Source organism: Panthera tigris, chromosome B3 (genome assembly GCF_018350195.1).
Source record: "Panthera tigris isolate Pti1 chromosome B3, P.tigris_Pti1_mat1.1, whole genome shotgun sequence".
In the NCBI taxonomy this organism is placed as follows: domain Eukaryota; kingdom Metazoa; phylum Chordata; class Mammalia; order Carnivora; family Felidae; genus Panthera; species Panthera tigris.
Window position 1 is genome coordinate 62,516,091 of NC_056665.1, and position 10,812 is coordinate 62,526,902.

Sequence of the window (10,812 nt, forward strand, 5' to 3'; positions counted from 1 at the left end):
AAGAGCCCTGGTGGCTGACATAGGCCTTCTGCTTGTCCATGTGCTGCCATTCTACAAATGGGGCAGGAGCTCTGGCCAGGGACACTGAAAGCTGACATTTCACCCTGGGCGATGCTGCTGGAGCCTCACCAGCTCTGGGGCTTTGGCCAAGCAGTACTGTCTGAGAGGGCATCGGGGTGGGCACACTGGGCTGGGTGAGTGTTTCCCAGCTAGCTAGCTCTCAGCCTGTGGGGCCTGTTGTAACATCTGAGCACCTACTGCCAGGGCTGAGAGCCCAGGTTAGGGCCAGAAAGGAAAGATACGGATCTATTTGTGGTTTAGAAACAAAAACACATTATCCTTCCCCTGCACCTTTCTCTCTGTGACTCGAGAAGCTTCCTGGGGATCAAGAATTGCTGACAAGCTCACTTATTCCTTCCAGGGCTCGTTTCTCTAGGTGAATCTGCCCTCCTCTAATAATAGAAATAAAATGCCTGCCAATTAGTGAATGCTTCCATTGGGCTAGCCCCATGCTAAGCCATTCCCACATACTATCTCACTCAAGTCTTTACAACCGCCCAGCACAGAAGTACTATACTATTATATTCTCACTTTACACACAAGGAAACAGGCTCAGAGTGGTGAAGGAACTTGCTCAAGGTCTTGTAGTGACTGAGCGTAGAACCAAAATTTCAACCCAAGTGCATCTGCCCCTAGCCCATTCTCTTATCTGCGTTGCCCAGAGGTCCCTAGTTCCAAGGACTGTCTGATGTGACTTGACTATGTGGGGTCAAGTGTCAGTGAACAGTTGGTGGGGGAACGTTTGCCTCCTTGTGCCAGCCCTGACCACCACCCAGCAAGGGCCAGTCATGTGACACAGAGCGTATGTGGGGAATATCCCTGCACCATTTCTGATCAGAGCATGAGGACCCCCACATGGCACTGGGCGTGTGGGGCGGAGGGGGCTTCAGTTTCCCTCACTCACCTCACTCACCCTATCACTGAGTCCCCTGCTAGGAGCAAGGTGCTAGGTTTCTCCAGTCATGAACCAGCACACTGCCTGAAGTCCTAACATCAAGCCATCTGTCCTTCGCAGACCTGGACGAGGCCTGGTGCTATTAGGCCCACGTGCAGCACCGCTGGGGCAGCAGGTGCCGGCGTGCCTGCTTGCTACTTGGCTGGAGGAGCTCCTGGAGCCTGGGCTCCAGGAGGGGTGGCTGCGCACTCGCCCTGCAGTCAGCCCTAGGAGAGAGGCACACTTGGGAAAAGACCCCTTCCTCTCCGTCTCTTCCAGGGTGCTCAACCCCTGTCCCTTCCTGCTTGTGGGATGGCCTGGGCCAGTGCCCCTCACCTGATGGGACTGCCCACGTGTTTCTGCTGATGGGGCCAGGAGGCAGGTGCAAATGCCCTAGGGGGGGTCTGGGAGCGTGAATGGAGGGAGCTGACATTGCCGAGCCCTTGGGGCTGCTAGGCTGGAGAGGGAGACGGCCCCTCCGAAGGGACCATGGATTCTTGCAGGATTGGCGTCCTCTGCCTCTCTAGGCTTCCAGCATGCCTCAGTCTCGGTTTCTTGATGTGTAGAACAGGGGAGACAGTGTCCGTCTGTCTTGGGAAGGTGATGGAATGATGAGGTCCAGAGCATTGGGGAACCAGAGTCCCGAGGACCTGCATCCCCCGGTCAGGGCGAGAGGTTGTTGACCCACAGCCCTCGTAGCTGCTAAAGGGAGCAAGGTGGACACTTCCCTCCCCCGTTCCATGTATGTACCCAGCTGCCACAGGGAGCACGAGAGCCCAGTTTTGGTGCCAAAGGGGCTGAATCCCAGGGATCCTCCAGGAGAACTTGCTACTACATCAACCTAATAGGTCTATCTACTATATATCCAAGAGAGAAAACCCTAGCCCTAGGTGGCAGCACTGTCTGGGCCCAATTAGGTGTTTGCCCAGCTGCTGGGCAGATGTGTCCTTGTGCCATCCTGAACCTTAGCAGAGGGAAACCACCACAGCCAGAGGCCTCCAGCCTCTCTCTGCCTGCCTTTCTCTCAGATTCTGCATCTGTACTAGGTTTCCTATGCCAATGGGAGTACATAGGCCTGTCCACCCCAAACGCAAACTGACACTGGAGGCTGAACTTGCCTGGCAGTGCCCAAGGGGCCTGGTCATGTGAGCAAGCCACCAGATGCAGAGGCCACTGTCCACCCACCTCAAGGGGCTCAAGCAGGGACACAGCAGGCTGTGGCTGCCTTGCCAGTTACATGGGGGCATGAGCTACTCTGGGCAGGGCTGGAAACAGAAAGAGCCACCTAGATGCCAAGGACTCACTTTAGAGACATGATGAATTCATTTAATATCTTCTCACTATGATCACTTTGCAGCCCTTGCTCCTAATGGGCTCCAAAGTTCCATCCAAATGTCTGTTGCTGGCAGTTCAGCTCTCCGGCTGGCATTTTTGCTGCCAGAACTAACAGCTGGAAGCTGCTTGAATGGAAACCCTTCATTGTCTTTCCTCTCTCCGCTCAGCCTGTAGCAGTCATCCCTGGTCTGAGGCTGGGGCATGGCCATGACCGGCACCCATGTCCTAGATCCCAGGGCCTGACTTTCAGGAAAGTCAGGGGCGGGGGGGTGGGGGGGGGAGGGAGGAGAAGGCTTGTGCCTGACTGGGTAAGAGCACAGGCCAGAGCCCCAGGAAGGGAAGAGTCTGAGGAAACATGATGTTGGTTGCTCAAGCCCCATCCACAACCCTCTGGGTGCAACACCTTCACTCTAAGTGCACAAAGGCCGCACATTCTGGGCTGTGTGACCTCTTGGCAGCACTGGCCATCCAGCTGCAGTGCTCTTAGAACGCTGCCTTCTGCATCCGCCCTGGGTCAGGGTTAGAAGGCGTGGCCTATCTAACTGCCGCTTGACTGGGCTGGACTGTGTTTAGAGGGGCCTGGAGGGGCCCAGGCGGCTACTGCCATCCCTTCTCAGGGTCTTTCCTTCCTTAATCTCTGGCCCACACCTTGATTACCACAGGGATGGTGGCCCATGGGAACTTTATGTGAACACTTACATGGCGGGGTCCTGGTGTGCACTGGCATGTCCTCACTAGTGGCTGCCATAACCGCCTTTACCGGGATGATGGACTATGTGGGGGCAGCTCCTCCTGTCTGCCCATCCTTTCCTCCACAGGAGCTCTGCATGCATGCCCGCTCCTGGCCTTGCATTCTTGCCCCCAGTCCTGGCTTTGTCCCTCTCCAGGGTATGAGACCCCAACTTTCTCCACCTTTCTGGATCCCAGACACACCACCTTCCAGCAAGACCCACTATAGTGGAAAAGAGAAGTCCAGCTGTGGCCTGGTAACAGGGTGACAGATGACAGGCAACAGGCCTCTTGCTTCTGGGATCTGACCTGTGATGGTGGCCATTGGACATTTAATTTCCTGCCTGTGGTCATAGGATATGCTGGTGAAAAGTAAGTACTGGAAGTAAAGGGTCTCCTGTGTTTTCCTGACTTCTGCCCCAGAATCTCTCATTCCTAGACACATTCATCATTCCTTTCTTCCTTGGCTTAAGACACTGCCAGCCTTATGGTTCAAATGTAAAATGCTTCCTGGGACAAGGAGAACTTGAGTCAATCCATTTATGAATTAGCTGGATCTGTTTATCGTAGAGTGTCCAGGAGGGGAGGCTGCGGGGGAGGGGCAAAGCCTCTCCTTGGGGGGTGCTGATGAGTGAGCATGGGCTGAGCTGGGGCTGCCTGTTGAATAAGCTGCAGGAGCAGGGCAGCCCAGGTGGTGTGTGTGTGTGTGTGTGTGTGTGTGTGTGTGTGTGGCAGGGCCAGTCCCCTGTTAGGGCAGGAGGCACACAGGAGCATCAGGCCCCTTCTGGCCTCCTAGTGTTTCGGGCCAGGCTGTCTCCTCAAGCCTCTGCAGCTTTTGTCTGCCCTTGCCTGCAGGGTCACCTTTGATGTTACTGCAGATAGAAAGGCAGTCTGGGCAGTGAAGAGAGTCCTGAGCTGGGAAGTGGGGACCCTCAAAGCCTGAAACCAAGGCTCTGCCATCAGTTAGCTATGTAATCTCGGGACCCACTTTCCTTCTCTGGGTCTCTGCCTTCCTCTATAATATTATGGGGCTTGATCAGACATTCTTAGGGACTCCTTTTGGCTTGAATGTGCTCTAGCAATCTAAGATGGCCATCTCCTTTTGGGAGCAGTCCTTTCCTCCTCTGCATCCCACCCCCCTGACCCCAGACTGCACTCTGGAAGCACATGAGGCTGTGGAATAAATGGCCCCCTGGCTCCCTCCACCCTCTGTGCCTTCTTGTGCAATTCCTCATTTGAAGCTAAAAGAAAGAAAATGGAGGCCGAAGGCTCCAGGCCAGGAAGCTGAACCAGAGAACCAGTCCTCCCAGTTCTAACTCTGCTGCTGCTGCTGCTGCTGCTGCTGCTGCAGCCTTCAGGAGCTAGGACATGCAGGCAGACAGCAGGAGGCCTTGAGTAAAGGTGACCGGCTGGTAGCTATTTGCCCTGAGGTGAAGCGGGCTAGGCCCCTGCTGCACTGGTACCAGAGATCAGAACAACTCACTAGCTGACCAGACCTTTCTGGACCTGCTTCTCTGAGCACCCAGAGGCCCCCCTCTCCACATCCTGAGCAGCCTGAGTGTGCAAGAGAACACACATCAGCCGCCATCCTGTTAGCCAGAGGCGCAGGGGCCTGAGTGCTTTGACACGGGCAAACCAGAGCCAAGCAGAAAGATGCTAGTGTTTGCTGACTGAGGGAGCACTTCTGAGGGGGGATGGTCGCCACAGAAAACCCACAGATGTACAAAAAAGGTCATCGTCCTCCCTCTGTAAAGACATGGGTCTCTGGACTGACTGATGTGTTACAATGAGGTTTTATAGAAAATGCTGGCCAGCATGAGTGTCCCTTTGCTGGGGCTAATGTGGCTCCATGCAGTTATGGGGGAACCCTTTTTTGCATGCTGATTTCCCCCCAGCATATGAAAGTATGCTGTGCTTTGGTTTTACCTTGTTCTTTCAGGTGAAAGAACCCGGATTAACTTTCCTAAATCCATAGAACTTTGGCAGAAAAAGCAAAAAGTCTCTGAGTCTGAACCTTATGGTGCCTGGGCATTTCTAAGTCATTTGCCAGAGTGATCAAGAAGTCCCCTGGGGTATCTGGTCTGGCCCCCTGCATGAAGCCCCTCTGAGTTTGTGCTTTCAGATGGGGCTCATGAGTATACAGTCCTTCAAGGAATCGGGGCCAACACGTGACAAAATTTCAGGCGCAGAGAGAAGTGGGACCAGGCCTCTTGGTTCCTTCACTGTCTAGAGCCTGTTTTAAGTCCTCGAGGCCTGAAACTAGATCTCAGATGGAGAAGGAAACTCAGGTTTCCTTGAACGACAGACTCCAGTCATTCCTTAGAGAAACTCAGTGGCAGACAATTTGCTATTTGGGAAAAACTGGAGTGGCACCGCATTTCTTTCCAGCCTTCTCCCTCTTCTTGCACTTGTGTTTCTCCTTGAGCGTGCGTCCTCTGCCCGTTACTGTTCAAGCGGCTTCTTCTTTTGCTCCACTTTCTCAGCTAATCTGTCTTTGTCCATCTTTGTTAAGCTCTATGTTGAGAACCATCTCCCAGCATCGGTCTAAGTTTATAAATGTTCTGGACTGGATGGGTCCGGCCGACAGCTTCAGCAATGAGTCTGGGGCCCAGGGTGGGCAAGAGGATGCTGCCACCTGTTGCTGATCATGGCTGATCTGTAGCTCAGCTGCTTTCTGGTGGGGTGGCCCCCAGACTCAGCTGCCCTTTCCACTCACGGGGAAGAGCTATAAGCTCCCCAAGGCAAAGGCCTGGTCCTTCATTTGTCAGCACTTTCCCCTGCACCCTGTCCCCACCACCCGTGGCGTTTTGTAGTCAGGCAGTCCTGTTCCCTGCCTGCAAGCCAGTGAGCCAGAACCAGGTGCCAAGCGCCATCACCAAGTGTTGCCTGGAGCCCGCATCTGGCCAAGAAAAGACAAATTCCCCTTTATCTCACATCCCCCACATCTCACCTTAGCCCCGAGAGGGCCCTGAGGCAGAGCTCAGAAGGGGACAGACAGCTTCCAGTCAGTCTGCTCACCTCGGGCAGCAGGGCCAGCTGGGCTTCAGGAAGTTGAGAGCTCTTTCTGCTTCTAAAGCTTCCATTTTCCATGCTCCCTTCCAACCTGTTGGCTAGCCTACCTCTTTGAGGGGCAGGCGGCAGAATGCCTGTTTATGAGGTTTGCAGTACTGCCCACGTCGGGAACTGCTCCCGAATCCTGGGCCTTCCCACTTACTGTGTGGAGAAAATCCTATGGGGAGGGCTCTGCTTCGGGCCACAAGACAGTTTCCCACAAGTCCCCTCTACCTTCTGCACCCAGGAAACAGTGCGTTACAGGCATCTCTGGGACTGTTTGCATACAGAACACAGTCCCTCAGAGTCTCCACCTTCTCCCTGCCCCGCCCTCCCATACAGGTGGGCAGGTTTAAGAAAGCCAGCCCCCCAGAGCCCTTCCTGAGCCTAAAACCCAGGCTGCCTCTCCTGCTTCCTACGCCCTCACCTTTATCCTCTGCTCCCTCCTAGCCCAGCCAGCTGCCACTCTGCCAGCCTGCTGTTTGGCACTCCACAGCCTCTGGGTACTGGCTGCTGCTCAGCTCTGCATACATTCGAGACCCCTAGGCTTGGAGTCACCTTTTGTAAGGAGGCAATACCCCCTCAGCTGGGCCGTTTTCTTCCTACTGGAGCCAGGTATGGGGATTAATGGAATGGGAGACTCTTCTGGGTTCATCCCAACTCTAGTCCCATGTGCTCCTCTAGGACAGAGGGCATTCTTGGTCATCCTTGGGAATTGTGCTGAGTGGGCTTTGCTGTGGCTAGAGACCTCAGACCTGCCTGCACCTTCCCTGTACCTGGCACATCCCAGAGAGGTCAGCTCACCAAGAATCAGTCCGTCTTTGGGGGACTGGAAGGTCTATGGAGCCCCCACACTCCCACCTTGCGGCCATTATCAGGGTGCATGGAGTTTTCCACCCCAATCAGGTGCTTCCAGAAGCTTTGCCCCTAAGTTCCAATGCCTTGCTGACTAGACACCCTTGCCAGCACGGTTCCCAGGCTTGCCACTCCTAGGCTGCAGAGGGGACCCCTTGCTTGGCCCAAAGGCCTTATTCTGAGCCAGATGCACTTCTGTGGGGGCCGAGTCCGGCGGCCCTAATCAGTTCCCACCAGAACCGGCTTAGGGGAAGACCGCAAGCAGGTCCCTCCAACCTCGGTGCGTGACACCAGGGAAAGAAGAAGCTGCATATGCGGTATTAGCCTTGCTTCTTGGTGGGGCCCTAGCACTTTAAACCCCAAGCGCACTGGGCCTGACCCCCGGGAGCCAACCAGGTCATTAACCCGGCAGCAGAGGCAGGGAGCCTGAGGCCTGTGAGAAGCCATGGTGCTCAGCCAGGCAGCCCCCTGAACCTGACCTGACTCCAAAGTTTCAGAGTCAGCATCTCTGCCAGGTCAAGCTCTGCAGAAGGGCGTGACTGGGAGCTGGGTCCCAGCGATACTCCATAAATACTTGTGGGCCGAACAGGTGAGCAGAGTGTCCCAGGTGTGGTGGGGTGAGAGGGGCCTTCCCGAGGGCCATCCTGGTGGCACCACACTAGCTCGGCCCAGCAAGAGGGGGAGGTAAAGGCAGAAACAGCAGAAACAAGCGTCTCTTCCTATGGCCAGGAAGCCATAGGAAATCAGCTTGCGCCGGGCTGTTTCAAAATCAGTCTGGAAAGGGAGCGGCAGGTCCGCTGGGGCGCGGGGCTACCGATCCTAGCAGCCGGCAGCTGCCGCCCCTGTCCCAGGTGGTGGGCAGCCCGACACTTGGGCTCCCCAGCCCCGCCCGGGAAGCCCGAACCCACAGCGGCAGCAGGGACCTTACCGTGGCCGCTCTTCGGGGCCGCTGGGCCTCAAGCTCCTCACTGCAGGCTGGTGCTTGTCTGGAGCCCGGGAAGCGGCACTCCCTTCAGGCAAAAAAAGAGAAAAAGGAAAAGAAGAAGAAAACCTCAGCGCTTTTCTTGCCTAGCCGCTTCTCCTGAAGGCTCCTGGATGGTGTCGTCCTGCCTCTGTGGGCACACAGCCTCCTCCCTCTGGCAGCTTACTCACCGGTGTGCCCGTGAGGCTGCCAGCTGTATGGGGGAGGGGGGGGGAGGTGGCCCACACCCCTCTGCCTGACACACCGGAGCATGCTCTGTGGGGGTCTGGCCTGGGCCGCGGGTGGCCCCCAGCTGGGTCCTGAGTGCAGGGAAGCCATGTCCTGGCCGGTCCCTATGGGCTCAGCAGAGCACACCCATCGGTGCTAACTGGCGCCGTGTGGTCGAGTGACAGAATTTCTTGATAGGAGGCTGTCTCCTTAGGACCCGGGGCTGTCCCAAGAGGGGGCAGCCAGTGTGCTGTCTGACCCCCTGGCAGGTTGGCTTCCATCCTTGGGCTACCCCTCTGGACCATTCCCTACCTTGAAGTCCTCCCGTGTCTCTGTCCTGCGGACTCAGATAGGGCCTGGGTGTGTCTGAGCTGGAGGTGCTCCTCATCCTGGGTACAGCCAGGCGCTTGGTGTCCCTTTTCCGCAGCACCTGTCTCGGGGCCTGGGTGGGCCCAGCATCAGGATGAACTGCTGCCAAGTCCTGCTCTCTGTCCCCAGCAGGGGGACGACACACATGCTCTCACACACACGTGGGGCCACACCCAGCACAGAGCCACCTACCTGCCCCGGCCAGCCTAAGCCAATCCAGCCTTGCTCTCCAAATGCCACTCTGACCCTAGAAGCCACTCATGAACAGCAATATCCTGTGAGAGGTGAGTTCAAAGCCGGCCCAGGAGGACTCCAGTTAGCACGGACCAGTTTCCCCTTCTCTCCCGACACCTCCAGAGGACACAGCAGCCTGATCACCATATCTGTTATTGCACTTTGCCGGCCAGCATCTCTCTCTCGGAACCTCGGGCCCCCACAGCATCTTCCATATCCTTGGGGGGTGGCAGCAGATTCCTGATAGGTCCCATCTTCCTCACAGCCCAAGGTAGAGAGGGGAGAACTAGAAGGGGCGGGACTCAGGTGCAGCTCCAAGTTTCCAGCTCCCAAAATAATCAGATGCAAAAGGGAAGGAAGAAATCTCCGGGCCAGCAGGTGACTCAGTGCCAGTGGGCCGGCTTAGTCACCTGGATGGCTGCTCCCAGCTCCTGGCACATCAGCCAGGGAGCAGTGCCCTCCCCCATCTGCTGTCGACAACAGGGCTGTCAAAGGGAGCGTGGCCTTGGCCGAGGAGCGCCAGCTGGCCTGAGGCTGCCTGGCAGGCTGCACGAGCGGCGAGCTCCAGCCTCCTTCCCAGCCGCAGCACGCCCCTCCTCCACCACGCACCCAGGCTCACTTTGGGATTTCTCCATTAAATCCTCAGGCAGCGACCTGCTCGTTTGGGGCGCTGAGCTGCTCCAACGTTGCTTGGCAATTTTGATATCGTCGGGGGTTGCTATGGGGAGGAGGGTGATGTCATTGACACAAAAAACCCACTGAATTTACAAATCAGCTGGGGCTGGAGCTATTTATAAAAACACGTTTTTTCCTGCCTTCCTTTACTGAGGGGGAGGGAAGGGAAGGGCTGCCTGCCAGCCTCAGTGGAAGCCTCCCCCAGCCCCGCAGAAGCCAGACCCTCCCACCCAGGCTCCCCACGCCACAGAACTGGCCGACCTGGCCACAACTGGGCCGAACTCCCCTTTCGGGGTCTCAGCTGGTTTTGCTGTGAAGGGCGGGGAGAGCAGCATACAATGGGTGGGTGATGGGCAGGGTGGGCGCCAGCTCCTGGGTTGGCAGGGCCGAAGCTAGCCACTCAGCTGGACCCTTGAGGAACAGGGTCGTGTGCATGTAGGCAGCCTGAGCTCCTCTGGGTGCCTGCAGGCCAGCACCTCTGAGTACACCAGGTGGAGCCCAGCCCTCCTGGCTTGGCCGCCTGCTCCTCTCTTACCACACTCTCTGAAACACCATCCTCTCCGTGGCTTTGACAGTCAACCTGGACACGCTTCCCCAGACCCCACGTCTGGCTGCCCTGCTGCAGGTGCCACCCCCCCCCCTCCCATAGCCACCTCCTGCTCTGAGCACCCAGTTGCTGACAGTCAGAAGGAGATGCTCTCCTTGGCTCTTCTCACTGCTGGCCCCTTACAGCCAAGGTGACACTAAGCTGCCTACATTATTTTTGAGAACTCTTTCATAAATCTTCCATAGTGAAGCAATGTGGTGTCTGGTTAAAAGCCCAGGTTCTGGGTTTTCACAGTCCTGAGGTCACCTCCCAGCTGTGCTGTTTATCAGCCGAGTGACCTTTGGCATGTTATTTAATCAGCTGAACTCAATTTTCTCATCCATAGAATGGGGATGATTTCACCTGCTTCACAGGGTGTGGGAATTAAATGAACAGAGCTCCTGGCATAGGGACTGCTCATAAACATTAAATCTTTTCCTCCACCTTCGTGACTGTGTTTTTGCTGTTCACCCTTATCCACCCACCAAATGGTGGCGGGTTAAGCTTCCAAAACCATGACCCCCAGTCACCTCCTGGGCTAAGGTCTGAAGCTGAACACATAGACATGTTGATTGAACTACACTGTATTGGACCTCATGGCATGAAGCATAAAAATTTCGATTAGTCAGGTCCTCGAACTACCAGCTACGGAACCCACCCCAGCTCCATCCTGAGCGGGAAAGGAACTCTTTGATGGCTGTCAGGTAATTAACACCCAGCACTGATGAGAAGCCTGGAGAATCAAGTCCAGGGCAGAAGCCAGCGCTTGAGGCATCAGGATTGACTCTGTAGTCT

At 56.1% G+C, this 10,812-nt stretch overlaps 1 protein-coding gene across 1 annotated transcript in view; it reads right to left on the reverse strand.

The window, feature by feature from the left end:
- The window catches only part of PAK6 (p21 (RAC1) activated kinase 6), a 35,587-nt gene extending 27,610 nt beyond the window's left edge, over positions 1–7,977 (reverse strand). Inside the window, exon 1 of the mRNA XM_042989169.1 lies at positions 7,893–7,977. The gene's annotated coding sequence lies outside the window, so the exon portion shown is untranslated. The remainder of the gene's footprint in view (positions 1–7,892) is intronic.
- Positions 7,978–10,812: the final 2,835 nt, after the last annotated feature.